At 46.7% G+C, this 15371-nt stretch overlaps 1 long non-coding RNA gene across 1 annotated transcript in view; it reads right to left on the bottom strand.

The window, feature by feature from the left end:
* The window catches only part of LOC140428758 (uncharacterized), a 34261-nt gene extending 23822 nt beyond the window's left edge, over positions 1–10439 (bottom strand). Inside the window, exons 1-2 of the long non-coding RNA XR_011948859.1 lie at positions 10397–10439; positions 3129–3204 (exon numbers count right to left, since the gene is read on the bottom strand). This is a non-coding gene — a long non-coding RNA (uncharacterized lncRNA). The remainder of the gene's footprint in view (positions 1–3128; positions 3205–10396) is intronic.
* Positions 10440–15371: the final 4932 nt, after the last annotated feature.

The following is a 15371-nucleotide window of genomic DNA, read 5'->3' as shown; positions in this document are numbered from 1 at the left end:
TACAGTAACCAGGGGCGTCATTCTCCGACCCCCCAGCGGGTCTGAAAATGGCCGTTGGCCGCCGTGAATTCCGCCCCCGCCGGTTGCCGAAGTCTCCGGTACCGAATATTCGGCGGGGGCGGGAATCGGGCCGCGCCGGTTGGCGGGCCCCCCCGCTGGATTCTCCGGCCCGGATGGGCCGAAGTCCCGCCGATAAATTGCCTGTCCCGCCGGCGTAAATTAAAGTACCCATTTACCGGCGGGACAAGGCGGCGTGGGCGGGCTCCGGGGTCCTTGGGGGGGGGCGCGGGGCGATCTGACCCCGGGGGGTGCCCCCATGGTGGCCTGGCCCGCGATCGGGGCCCACCGATCCGCGGGCGGGCCTGTGCCGTGGGGACACTCTTTCCCTTCCGCCTCCGCAATGGTCTCCACCATGGCGAAGGCGGAAGAGACTCTCCCCACTGCGCATGCGCGGGAAACTGTCAGCGGCCGCTGATGCTCCCGCGCATCCACCGCCCCGACATGTCATTTCCGCGCCAGCTGGCGGGGCAACAAAGGCCGTTTCCACCATGCTGGCAGGGCGGAAATCCCTCCGGCGCCGGCCTAGCCCCTCAATGTTGGGGCTCGGCCCCCAAAGATGCGGAGCATTCCGCACCTTTGGGGCGGCGTGGTGCCCGTCTGATTGGCGCCGTTTTGGGCGCCAGTCAGCGGACATCGCGCCGTTTGGGAGAATTTCGCCCCAGATTTAAAATTGGACAGCAGCCTTCAAAGTGAAATCAAATGTCTGATGCCATTTTATTACAGTCTGGGTATCAATAGTTAAAGCAATTATGAGCAGTTTTCACAGCAATCAAGACCAAGAGATCCTAAAGGGGTTGGTGTAAAATCCTGGACCGAATGTTTTCTTAAAAGTAGAGCGGAAGCTTTGTTTAATAATTTCATTTGTAAAACATGGACTGGATTCCAGTGTGCAAACCGCTAAGGGAAAACATAATTATGAGAGAAAATTTGAAAGCATGTTTTTGAGAGTTGAGTTTGAAAACTCTCGCATGAAAATCATCTGGGGGATTCTGAGAGTACATGCACAAACATTCACTTGGGTTTCAGAGTGGAAAGTGTATTTGCCCACAGTCATCTTGTGTGCTTAAAACAAACTTTGTGTTAATGTGACCATTCTAGATTAAGATGCAATTTTTAATCCATGTTGATCCTAAACCTGTGTGTGATTGTTAAGATAAGAGGGGAAGGAGTATTGTGTCATACTCCAATTTTTTCATGTTGAATTATTTTTATTTTCTTCTTGTTAAAACTAATTACCTCTGTTCTTCCACATTTTATAAAATAAATGTTATGGTCTTTTGAGCCAGCACACTTCTGGGATCTTCTGTTCAGTTATAACATCAACTGGGATCGTAACAAGCTGGGATCTTCTGTTCAGTTATAACATCAACTGGGATCGTGACAAGCTTGACTGCTGATTTGATGGTATGTTATAGTTTCGAGGAAGATGGAGTGGCCAGGAAATCCTGGCTGATTAAAATGAAGTGTATTGAATACTGTTTCTCTGAAGAGTTGTGAATTAGATTATAATTAGAAATAAACAAAGGGTCATATTCCTATGTAATGCTGTACGGTTACTAATCACCTGGTTTACAGTTTGAGGTGTTAATCTGTTTATTGATTAGTTTATTATCCTTGGCTTTCTTTCTCATTCTAAATTGTACTGAGATTTATAAATCTTCTCGGATAATTATACAAAAACATGCATGACTACAGATTACAGATTCCATAACCTATTCAGTTAAATCAATAAAAGACATTTATATACTGTGCAGTCCTTCCTATTTGAAGGTGTTTATTTATTGACTGATTCCTGATCAGGATGCTTATTTTAAGGAGACAGAGATTTTACGAACATTAGATTTGGGCATTGTTGTCAATGACAATTGGGCTGCATCTATTCACTGGTTAGCTTTGCGATCCTTCACCAGATAGGCCACATTCTTACCTGCAGATATAGGGCACTTGTCTATGATTACTTTTCTGTAGCTGTGGATGCAATCACTTCCTTAGATTTTTAAAAAATCCACCAGTTCTCATATTGTAAAGGATATTGAGTTACTGTAAAGCTGAAGGGCATAGACTCTCTGGCTAGTAGCAGTGAAAGCTGAATCACAGATGTCAGGTAATTTCTTAAGTGGAAACATTAAGAAGCAAGACACATTCCATGAATTGCACCTGGTCATCTTCTAACAGTTTCACAGTAAATACTGTTGAAGATTTGGGAACTGGTCTGCCTAGAGGCTGAAGTAGCAGCTGAAATTATTAAGTGGAATTGGCCTGAAAAATGAAGAGTGCTTTGCTTTGTCGCTTGCTCAATATTGAGCAGAGATGGCTGATGAAACCAAAAAGATTAAAGCATGGAACGCAAATTAAATTGTGTGTTTGTTTTACTGAATAAAACCAAATATTGCTGATTTGGTCGAAATTATTTGGTCGTAATTGTTGGCCAAATTCTAGTGCAGCAGCCAGGGTGACAATCTCTGAGGATATGAAATAAGGGACACGTACATTAGGCATGGGGAAGGTTTGATAAATCATTCAGTCAGTGAATTAGGTTCCATGCATATGCTACCCGTACACTCCCAGAAAGATTTGTAACCTTTTTACTGTAGTTGTACAGTCAGAGAGACTGTTTTGCAAATAATAATGGACATCATTTCTGTGCTCTCAGGTTCAGGCAACAAAGATGCTACACTTGAAGGACAGAGTTTCTGAGAAATTCGGAAATCGTCCAACTGCAGAACGAAATCCCTTGCAATATTTTAGATATAAAAGCCTTTATTTACAGCCTGCCTCCTCAATCTCCCACACTCCCGAGTGCTGCTCCTACGCTGTTCCCTTGATGCAGTTGGTGGAATGGGCAATGTGGAAAATGAAAGTTGATACTGAGGAGTGTGAAATTAATCATTTTGATAGGAAGAACATTTTATAGGAGAACAATATAAAATAAAGGGTACAATTATAAAGGGGAACAGGAGCAGTAGGACCTGGGTGTTTTATTGCAGTACATGTATAAAGATGTAACAAATTTTTGAATTGTATTTTTAAAATGGACACAACAGCTTTTAAGATGGTTGGCAACATACCAGACTGTCACACAACTGCTGACTTGCCTTTCTACTTCACCCTGGGCCATAAAGACATGGAAACTCAAAGTATTTTCTGAAAGGCATTCAAAAGGTTAATTTAAATCGAATGAAGTCATTCCATTACAAAAAATAGTGCTGTTTCAAAATCTCTCAATTTATGAAAGGTTAAAACAGGATATGAAGAAACAACAGACAAATATTTTTGGGAGAAGGACTTTGAACTCATAATTGGTCATGTGATTAAGGCAGCCATGTTTGTTACCTGTTCTTTGAAAAATAGAAGCTGTTCAGATCGAAGAGCCATCAAACTAGCTGCAAGACACTACACAGCAACAGGAAAACAGCTGCACATTGAATAACTTTCCCCAACCTGTTCCAATTTCAAGCTCACTGAGAAACTGACTTCCTGGCAATTCAACTACAAGAAGCCTCACAGCTTATGAGAATTCTCTGGTATACAAGACCTCCACTCCAGCTAAAGCACCAATTCATCTTTGTTAACTACAAGCCTTCTAGAACAGCATAGTAATTGTATTTTTTTTCCGTCTGAACTTAATTTACTTAGATTGGAAAGGTTTGTTTTTTTTGGAGTAGAGTAGGTTGAGAGGACATTTGATAGAGTTATTCAAAGTCATGAGGGGTCTGGACACAGTAATTAAAGAGAAACGTATTACAATTGGTGAGCGGATCGAGAACGAGAGATCAAAATTTAAAGGTAATAGGCAAGAGAAGCAATGGAGACATGCAGCAAGTGGTTAGGATCTGGAATGCACTGCTTAAGAGTGTGGTAGGAGGTTCAATCGAGGCATTTAAGGGGGAATCTGAAAGGGAAGAAAGTGCCTGGCTGTGGAAGAAGGTAGGGAGTGGCACTCGGTAAATTGCCCCCAAAGAGAGCCAGTGATAGTTGCTAGTGCAGTCTGCCAAGATTCCACCTCACAATCATAGAATCCCTACAGTGCAGAAGGAGGCCACTCGGCCCATCCAGTCTTCACCGATCCAATCCACATTTTCTGCATAACCTAACCTGCACATCTCTCGAACCTAAGGGGCAATTTATCACGGCCAATCCACCTAAAGTGCACATCTTTGGACTGTGGGAGGAAACCGGAGCACCTGGAGGAAACCCACGCAGATACGGGGGAGGACTGTGCTAACTCCACACAGACTGTCATACAAGGCTGAAATTGACCCCGGGTTGCTAGCTCTGTGAGGCAGCAGTGCTAACCACTGCCATCATGCCGCCCCCTCATGGGAGGGGGGGGGAGGTGCAGACCAAAATACTCATCTTGGTGTCATTCATATCCAGCGGTCGTAAAGCAGCATATGTCTGGGTCTAAGCTGCCGATTATGATGCTGCTGGTTTTTTTTTCGAGGGCCAGGCTGACTTGAAAGGGAGTCTGTGGTCAATTGAGCACAGAAAGGTAGTCAAAAGTGTTGGAAAAATTCAATCTTTACTTATGAAAATGTTGAGATACTAATACAGATTTGCTTCAGACACCAGCAGTAGTTATACACAACTCATGCAGATATTGAACACCTGCACAAGCCTATGCTATGGATGACATCACAACCGCTCACACTTGTTAAAGACATCCCTACATATAATCAAATAGGGTTATAACACTCTTACACTTCTTCCCTATGGTAATATGCCTGTGCAAGTTTTGTATAGTTGTCTATCAATGAAAATAGTTATTGGTGCGACCTCCAACCAGCTGGTGGCGATAGAGATCTACCATGTGACTTGAGATATTGGGCAGTTGGCAGTAAGTCATACAAGAGGAGTGTCACACTAGAAGTAGCTCCAGGAGAATTCACTGAATTCATTTATCTCATTACCGTTTGTATCATAGTTCGTTAGTTATCTTTCCATGTGTTCACCTTGTCAATAAAATGTCTTACTCGTCAAAGAATTAGATGTCTATATGTCAGACTTTCAGGAGCTTTGCGACAATGTTATAATCTGTCTAGAACCATTAGTACCTCAGTAAACACTGGTGAATTTTGGCTCAGTGGAGTTGGACATGTGGACAAAAAAGGAGGTTGGTGCTAGTGAATGTCCCTCAACCTCTCCCGGAGTAGAGTCCACTGGATGCCCCTGAGGAACAGGATCCACTTCCTGTCGAATTTCCACATTTCCTTCTGCCATGTGATCCGTAAACTTAGCGCTCTCAGAATTGCGGCATAGACAAATGTGATCTTGGTGCCTGTGGATGATCCTTCCATTAGTTATTTTCACCACTTTGGTTCAGAATAACTCTGGGCAACCATGATTGGTTATTGCTGAAATTCCTTGCATAGACACAGTCATTTGGATTGAAATGTCTCTTCATTGCATGGTAATCATGTCTCTCTTCTACTTCTGTCTCACACTTGCTTTGACATCTGGCAGTAGCAGATCCACTTTACACCATCAACATTTCAGCCAGTGGATGTCCTCGCAGACTCAATGGGTCAAATGGACTAATTCTGCCCCTATGCCTTATGGTTCAAGAACCTCAAGGGTCTAGTTCCCAAAGTACTGCCTAACATTCTCTTCAATCCTTCTTTCCGTGTCTGGACCGCTCGCTCTGCTAAACTGTTTTACGCGGGTTGAAAGGGAGCAGTATGCACAGGGCGTATTCCATTTACTTGCATAACTCTGTCTGTTTGCATTGTCCTTTCCTGTCCTATACACTTGTGTTGTACTGGGAGGCCGATGATGTTGAGGGCACAGCGCTGTAATCTCACTGAGGCTATGGGAGGAATGCATCTAGACTCACTAAAAAGGCTCATCAATGGCTTGTGGCCTGTGCACATGGTGAATTAATGCAATAAAGGTACGGAGCAAACTGTTCTACAGCGAAAATGATGGTTAGGCATTCCTTGTCTTGCCTCGAATATCCCCTCTCGGCAATAGTCAGTGTTTATGATGCAAATCAAATGGTTTTTTCTGACCCATCCTCCATCAGAGGAGAGAGTACTGCCCTGATGCCATAAGGAGAAACATCACGTAACAGAATGAACTCTGTCCTGATCAGAGTGAACCAGAAGACTAACTGATTGTAGCAATACTTTCACACCTTTGAAAGCTTTCTCTTGTATAGGCTCCCAGTTTCATTTGGTGAAGCAGCAGATACAGTGGCACCAACACCGTTGAAAGGTCTGGCAGAAACTTCCTGTAGTAGTTCACTGAACCCAGAAATGATCTAAGCTCAGACACCTTCTTGGGTTTTGGCACTTCCTTGATAGCTTGAACCTTTTCCTCCACAGGGCACAGACCCTGCGATGACCCAGATGTTCCACCTTCTGTGCCTGGATCTGTGCTTCAGATGCAGACTTGACTCTGAAATTCACTTCGACACTTGCTCCAGGTTGTTGATGTGCTCCTCCTCAGTTTTCCCTCGACCAGAAAAATGTTCAAATAAACTGTCACATGGGGAATCCCCTGCAACAGATCCTCAATTGTCCTTTGAAAAATCGGCGGACTGGAAAACACTCTAAAAACAAAACATTTGTACTTGTGAGTGTTGATTGTGACATGCTAAATTGGGTCCACCTCTAACAAGAGTTGCTGGTAGGCTTGACTAATGTCAAGTTTTCAAAATGTTTTGAGTCCTTCAAGGATTGATCCTCCACTCAAGGCAGGTTGGAAATCAGATTAATGGTAAATTCATAATCCCCACACGTGCACAATACCAACACTTTTAAGAACCAGTATAATTGAAGCAGCCCAACATGAAAACTGAAGATTCCATGATTCCTTACCTTTGCACAACTTAACTGTAGTGCCGCACAATGTACCTAGTTCATCTTTGAAAACCTCAGGATATTTCTGAATGACACCTTCATCACTTTTGAGTGCTTTATCTCACCCCCGTTAAACTGAATTTTCCTGAGCCAATCACGCCCGAGTAGACTAGGCCCATGCCCTTTACACCCAGAAGCGGTGCTCTTTCTTCTTGGCTGTTATATGCAATGTCCACTTCTAATGCTCTAAGTAATGATATAGTCTCGCCAGTGTACGTCTGAAGGCTGATCCCTGCCTGAGTACGGTCTGGTGTCTGCTTAAAAGTCTCAAATATTCCTGTGGGTTTCCTTACTGATGACAGATGCGAAGCTGCTGCCCACCTCCATCTTACGTTTCTGTCAAGCAACCTCCATTGTAGCATTGATCGGTTCCACGCGTGATTCACTCACATTGAACATGCTGTAGGAGTGCTCCTCTTGCTGTTCTGTGCTTTCCAGGTGAAGCATAGCTGACTGAGGCTTCTTTGAAATTGAATTTCACTGTGCAGCCTTTGACATACTGTTGGCACTGCTGCACTTTTTAACCAAATGTCCCTTTTTGTTGCTATTGGAGCACACAGCATCCCTGAACTGGCACAGCTGAAATATTTCACTCCTTTCGCATTTTTCTTTGCTGATTCTTTTCTTTCTTGATGCACTGCACCTATTTGTGCCCCATCATTGGCTTTTTGAATATATATTGCCTTGTTGGCAGGCATTTCCATGTCTTGAGAAAGTTCTAGAACCTTCTTGAAAGTCATTGTGGCTTCTCCCAACAAGTAACACTGTATACATTCTTCATTAATGCCACAGACTAACCTGTCCCAGAGCATATCCTCCAACTGCCCCAAACCTCTCAATGCTCAGAGTTGATGCAATTCAGCAACGAATACCAGCTGTCCTGCCTTACAAAAACAACAATGAAATTTTAAATGTTGGGCTTAGAATGATAGTGATTCTGAATGAGTGCAACTGAATCGGCAAATGGGTCTTCGCCCCACACACACTCAGAGGGAATAAGTTGGAGTGGGGGGCACTCCAACTCCAGGAGTTGGAGCTCCCATGGGGCTAAGACTCATTGCGGGAGTCAGAGTTCGCTTGGAGTCGAGCACTGAAGTAACAGGTGAGCACACTTGGGACGGGGGAGAATGGAACAAGACACAAGTGGTCAAGTACATCAATTTAGAGTACTACTCGCTGCTCACAGTTACCTCTCCAGCATGAAGAGGTCATGCAAACAGACAAATTAAGCGCAGGAATAGGCCACTTAGGCTCTAGACCTTGCTTTGCCATTCAATAAGATCATAGCTGACTTAATTTCAACTTCAACCTCACTTTCCTGCCCATCCTCAATAAACTTTCAGTCCCTTATTTACCAAAAATCCATCTACATGGGGATCACGTGATATGAGCGTGGGTGCGGCTGCATTTGCGCGACCTCTGGCTCTGCTCTACTTTTAGTATGTGCTGAGACTTGTTGGGACAATATGCCTTCATCCTCGTTGATTCATGGCAGCTGGAGGGAGTAGGGGTGGGGCCTAGTTTTTGGTGGCACAGCTGCATTTGAGAGGTTTCCTGTCCTGACGATATTGTGCACACCGACTGTTTGCGATGAAGGTGATCTGGCTGATTGGCTTGACTCTGCGGTGCAGGATGTTTGGGCTCAATTTCAAAAGTTATGAAGCATCTTTCTGGAGGTGGTGCCAGTGCACGGGAAGGTTCTGGTTGCAGAGAGAGTTGTGTCTCTGGTGGAAGACTGCCTCTGCACAGTTGTGTTCCTGTTGCATGGTCCATTGTCCATCCTGAGGAATTCGGATGAGGACGAAGGGGAACTGGTGAGGAGCCCAGTTATGCCTGGTGTCTATGGTAAGGTGATTGAGAAGCAAAGTGGCATGGTAGCACAGTTGCTTCACATTGCCAGGGTCCTAGGTTCAATTCCCGGCTTGGGTCACTGTCTACGCAGAGTCTGCACGTTCCCCCTGTGTCTTCGTGGGTTTCCTCCGGGTGCTCCAGTTTCCTCCCACAAGTCCTGAAAGACGTGCTTGTTAGGTGAATTGGACAGTCTGAATTCTCCCTCCATGTATCCAAACAGATGCCGGAATGTGGCGACTAGGGGCATTTCACAGTAACCTCATTGCAGTGTTAATGTAAGCTGACATGTGACAATAAAAATTATTATTATTAAGTTTGAGAACTGGTTGCCACGTCTTGGGAGTCTTGATCTGAAGGATGGGCAGCTTAGATTCGATGGAGCACATTTAATCCTGCCTTCGAGACCGAGGGTTGGGTTGGATAGGGAGGAGGATGCGCAGAGCTGGGTAGATGGAGGGTGTGGTTTTAAGGTTAGATTTATCTCATTTTGTTTAAGGAAGGTCCCCCATATTTAGAATTATATTTAAATTTTATTTTGGCCTGTGCATTTTTCCTCTTGGAGCCCTGGTGGACCATGTATTATCTTGTTGAGGACTAAGCTTTGATTAACTCCCCTTTAGGCGGGGGAGTCAGTCCTTTTCTCCGAATGAGTGTCTCCCTCTTTGACTGTTCTATCTGCTGTCAGAGTTCTTGTGTGTGAGGCCGGTCTGACCATCCTTTATCTGGTGATAGGTAATGTGTCTAGTAGGATGCGCCCTCTCAAGCTTCCTTTACGGGACAGAACTTTGGAGGGGTGTGGAGATTGGAATCTTAAGAGAGTCCTTGGAGCCAATTATTTCTTTGTGGCGGTGTTGGGCCACACCAGGCTTGACATTGCAGTCAGTATCCTGTTCCTCCCTTGGAGACGTCATGGGTAGTCCGATGTGGGCAGGTCCACATCCAGAGAGGTGAATGCTGGGGAAGGATGCCCAGTAATTATCTTTATTCTTTTTGCCTTGGAAGTTGGATGGTGGTTGATTGGCCAGTTTTTGTCTAGTTGTAATATTTTAGGAGATGTGTGGATCCGAGGGTTTAGTTCTGTCAGTTCTTATTCTCCTTCTTCACTCTTTCTCTCAGGTTGTTTCTATGTCTCTCTTGGTGCTGTTGCCAGCGAGGGCTGGCTGTGGTGGCGTTAGATGCTGAGCCTTCGTGGCAGATATGGATCTATGTTGGCCTTTGGGTGACATCCTTCTATCTTTTGAGTGGCCCAGGTCATGAGGAGGGCATCACAGCTCGGGGGAGGGGAGGGGGCCTTGAGTGGGTTGGCCGACCCTCCGAGGGCACACTCCAGTTTGGGGGTCACTCTGATGGCCCGTCCAACCTTGAATGGGTCCCCCTACCCTCCACCCCGCCCCCAAAGAGGCCCCGATGGTGATTTTCCGCGGTCGACCGGCCGAGTTCCCGCCGAGTTCCGCCGGCGTGGTTCACATATGGTACCACCCAGGGGGAGCTCGGACCCGCGTCCTGGTGGGGGGGCGGGGGGAAGATCAGACTCTGGGGGGGCCTTCACAACGGCCAGGCCTGTGATCGGGGCTACCGATCGGTGGGCGTGCGATATCCGGGGGGGGGGGGGGGGGGGGTCCTACCTTCTTCTGCGCGGGCTCGTTGTGTTGCTACGCCATGCTGAGAGGTGCCACGGAAACGGCCATCACGCGCATGCGTTGGCGCAGAAACTGCTATCATACGCATGCGCAGACCCGCGCCGGCAGTGCAGGGTCGCATATCGGCGCCGGAGCTGCGTGGAGCAGTCCTGCGCCATGCTGGACCCCTGTGGGCCACTGAATCGCTGGGCCAAGAGGCCCGTTGACGCCGGTGTGAAACACACCGGTGTTTACGCCGGCGTCAATACTTAGCTGGCATTTTGGTGAATCCCAGCCCACTGTTTCCTAATGCACACCAGATCCATGTTGGTTCTAGGAGTTTGCCTTGTGCCAAATAGCTGCCACATTTTTTACATTGTAACAGTGAATACACTTCAGAAGTACTTCTTTGGTTGCAAAGCACTTTGAGGTGTCACATGGGCATGAAAGAAATGATACATTTGCAAGTAATTTTGAAGGAAATGTACGACTTTTGTCTGAGATTAAGATTGCAGCATGTTTTAATAGTTATTTGCAAGAATTGCATTCTATTTCGGCCAGAGTCTTCTTCAGTATGGCAGATAATTAAGATTCTGTCGAACCTTAAATTTTGCTGAAATTTCTTGAATATGGTTAGTGCATATTGTAGTTGGCACTTCCAGATTTGGGAACATTTTTATCATTCTTGATAAAACACAAGAACAGCTTATGTTTATATTGCACTTTTAATGCAATAAAAAGTATTCATAGGAGCATGATAAACCATATTTGAGACAAGTAAGGTGATATTAGGCAGATGACAAAAAGCTTGATCGAAGAGGGAGGTATTATCGAGTGCTTTAAAGCAGGAGAGCAACAAAGATAAATAGTTTTGGGTCTCAACACCTGAATGCATGGCCACCAATGGAAGACTGCTTACAATCAGGGATGGCCAAGAAGCCCAAATTAGATAAGTACAGATATCGCAGAGGGTTGTAGGTTTGTGGGAATTACAAGAGGTAGGGAAGGGCAAAGACTGGGGGGCTTTGAAAATGGGGATGAGATTTTAAAGTTATTACATTGTTTGAACAGAAGCCAATGTTAGGTCATTGAGCACTGAGGTAATAGGTGAATGGGATCTGGTGTGCAGTAGGAAACCGGTGGCAGAGTTCTGAATGAATACAAGAATGCAGAACTGAACAAAAGCATTGCAGTATAAAATTGACCTGTATGGGGTTTCTAAAAAAAATTACCCCCCCCCCCCCCAAACTCGGACAAAAAATAATGCCTTGACAGGGCAAAGAAGCCTGCACACACTTAAAAAAAGGAGTCAACTCCACTCTGCTTCGTGAGTGCCGTTCCATCTTGTACCAGTTTGTGGAGACCAGTACTGAATGGCACTCGCCCGAAGTCACTGAGATGAAGGAGAAAGATCCCACGCCTCGGGTACCTCGGGGGAACTGCATATTAAAGTGAGGTTAGCTGTCTCACTGTAACATGCAGATTTGCCAAAGTGATCCCGCCCCAATGGCCGTGATTCACATCATAACGTCTCGCGGGATCTAACTCAATCTCGTGAGGCATTGCGAGCCGGGTAGATCCCGGGAATGGGGGGCGCGATTCTCCACTCCCACGCAGGTTGGGAGAATCGCCTGGGCCGCCGAAATTTCCGGGGACGCCGGTCCGACGCCTTCCCGCGATTCTCCCAAGCGGTGGGAACGGGCCGGTCGAGTTTCGCGGGCCGCAGGCCGGAGAATCGCCGGAGATACCCAAAATGGCGATTCTCCGGGACCCCCGCGACTCTGAGGCCCGGATGGGCCGAGCGGCCAGGCCAAAACGGCGGGTTTCCCCCGGTGCCGTCCACACCTGGTCGCTGCAGTCGTGGCCGGTGTGTGAACGCTGGGGGGGGGGCGGCCTGTGGGGGGTCTAGGGGGGATCCTGCACCGGGCTTCACCTTGAATGTGGGGTGGCCCGCAATCGGTGCCCACCGATCGTCGGGCCGTCCTCTCTGAAGGAGGACCTCCTTCCTTCCGCAGCCCCGCAAGATCCGTCCCCCATCTTCTTGCGGGGCGGATTTGGACAGGACGGCAACCACGCATGCGCGGGTTGGCGCCGGCCAACCCGCGCATGCGCGGATGATGTCCGTTATGCGGCGCCGGCCGCGTCATCTATGCGGCGCCGCTTTTACGCGGGCGACAAGGCCTGGCGTGGGTAGATGACGCTGCCCCGATACTGGCCCATTGTCAGGGCCTGAATCGGTCGGGACCGGGGCCGTTCCGCGCCGTCGTGAACCTCAACGGCGCTCACGACGGCGCGGCCACTTCGGCGTGGAGGTGGAGTATCCCGCCCGGGGTCTCTCGGCTTCTATCGGCCATGCTGCACCGCAGCAAGCTGCTTTTAAGGGGCGCAGTGTGGCTGTACAATCACACCCTTCATTTCCTCCCATTCTTTTGAAAATAGGAGAGGGGGATTTGGCCAGCACATCAGATGAGCTGGTATCAGAGCGGTTAATCATAGGATTTACAGTGCAGAAGGAGGCCATTTGGCCCATCGAGTCTGCACCGGCTCTTGGAAAGAGCACCCTACCCAAAGTCAACACCTCCACCCTATCCCCATAACCCAGTCCAACACTAAGGGCAATTTTAGACACTAAGGGCAATTTGTCATGGCCAATCCACCTAACCTGCACATCTTTGGACTATGGGAGGAAACCGGAGCACCCGGAGGAAACCCACGGGGAGGATGTGCAGACTCCGCACAGACAGAGACCCAAGCTGGAATCAAACCTGGGACCCTGGAGCTGTGAAGCAAATGTGCTATCCACAACGCTACCGTGCTGCCCCAATGGCCGTGATTCACATCATAACGTCTCGCGACATCTAACTCAATCTCGTGAGGCATTGCGAGTTAAATAAGATATTGATCAACATCTGGACCTACAGTGGCCAATATTCATATATTGTGTCTCCAGGAAATGCCTATTCCTTGTGCATATACCAAAAGTTAAAAATCTGTGGAGCAGTAATGCCAGGTCTCTATCCCCACATGTTTGTTGATTCAACTTGCTGCGGATCTCTGGATAGAGACCGAGTGCATGCATATCCGAGAGGGGCAAGCATGCAATTATAGTGTGAGGAATATCACAATTCCTCCCCTCTCATTTTCTGGTCAGCGGCACATTAGGAACGCTTTATATAGAGTGGTTTACACCCAACTCTGCCCAGATTGAATTATTTTGGAGCATAAGGCAATAATAAAGGCCTTAGAAACCAAGAAAGTCTAATGCCTCCTATTTTTCAAGGACCAACAGGAAATTCTGTGGCTTTGCAAGTGCTTGGTTTCTGTTTCTGGAGAGCAAGGCTTTACATTATAACTGAAATGATGAACACTGGATCAAGTATGCTAACTCATAGCCTGGGCAGAAGGAATGTGTGTTCGGTTTATTGGGAATGGGAAGAATATTGCATGTTTGGAATGAAAGAGCAGGATTGTTGCTTGTGATTGTGCACGTAGCACAGTATGAGTTAACAATCCTATAATTATTATTTCATGAAAAATCTAAGGATGCTCAATAGGCTATTTGAAATCAAGAATATTGTGTGTTGGCAACTGTTAATAGAATTTGAAGAAGAGCGACCGCAGATCAATCCTGACTGAGATACTGGTTGAGACGAGGAGAGTGTATCTTTCTTCTCAACTGGAAACTGTTCCAAAACATCAAAATTCTTATCCTGTATCTTCTTTGGCTGAACGAGTGAGTATTCGCTACATGTGAAGGTATGCACCAGTTCACCACGTTTTCATGGCCTTATCCACTTTCCCTCGTTCTCTAGTACATCCGTGTATGTCTTTTTCTGTGTTCTTTGATTGCATCCACTATTCACTTCAACCACTCCCTGTGGTTGAGTTCCACATTTTTATCATGCTTTGGGTCGAGAGGTTGAATTCCCTATTTGATTTCTTGGATGACCCAGTCTCGCACGGTTACGTGATTTAACAATCCTGGATTGAACGGCCTCACGGAGGAGTCCCCAACTGAGTGCGAATTAGTACTGGTCCCCAGCATACAGGCACCTGTGCGGAGGTTCCCAGGCAATCGGAGACCCCTGGGTGGCTGGTATCTGGGCCGAGTGGTACCCTGGAACAGCTGCTGCCAATCTGAAACCCTGGCAGTGTCACCTGGGCACCCAGGTGCAAGCCTGGCAGTGCCAGGGTACCAAGCTGACATATTGCCAGGGCCTGGGCGGGGTGCCCTGCTGCAATGTGGTGGAGGTGCTCACGGTCCCCACCAGGTGAGTTGGAGGAGTCTGGGGGTCGCGTCGGCTGGTCGAGAGATTGAGGCATAATTTTATCCCTTCCTGCACTCACTCAATGCAGGATATGCAGCTAAGAGCGGACTCGGTGGGGCATTGCTTGCCGGGGTCTGAACAAAAACCAGACTGGTGTTCGATAGTGGCACCGTGAACGACTCCTGATTCCCGCCCAGAATGGGCTGTATTTTAAAAAAATTAAATCGCGGCCATTATGTGTATTCACTCTACCAAAACGTTCATAACTTTAAAGATCTCAATTCAGTCACTCCTCAGCCTTTTTTCAAGTGAGAAGAGATGCAGCTTGTTAATCATTCCCTACATATTCTCACATGTTTCTGGTTTTGTCCTGATGAAACTTCTCTGCACTCATGCCTCTAGATCCTTTTTTTAAATGGTGACCAGAACTGCAGAAAGTACTCTTTATCTGTGGTCCTCCCAAGCTTTGATATAGGTTGAGCATTATTTTATGCTTTTTTTATATCTTTGCTAACCTATGGCACAAACTTTAGTGATTGATGTTTTTGTGTCCTGAGATCCCTTTGTGCTACTACTCCACCTAGACCAGGACCTTCGAAGTAATAATTGACCTCCGGATTCTGCCCACAAAAATGTACAAACTTAGATTTATTTGTGTTGAACTTCATTGCCCAATTATCTTCCTTGTCTGCAAGTTCATGACTGTCCTCCTC

The sequence above is a fragment of the Scyliorhinus torazame genome, chromosome 8 (assembly GCF_047496885.1).
Source record: "Scyliorhinus torazame isolate Kashiwa2021f chromosome 8, sScyTor2.1, whole genome shotgun sequence".
Taxonomy (NCBI): Eukaryota; Metazoa; Chordata; class Chondrichthyes; order Carcharhiniformes; family Scyliorhinidae; genus Scyliorhinus; species Scyliorhinus torazame.
Note: the sequence above shows the minus strand (reverse complement) of the source record. Positions and strands in the feature narration are given on the sequence as shown.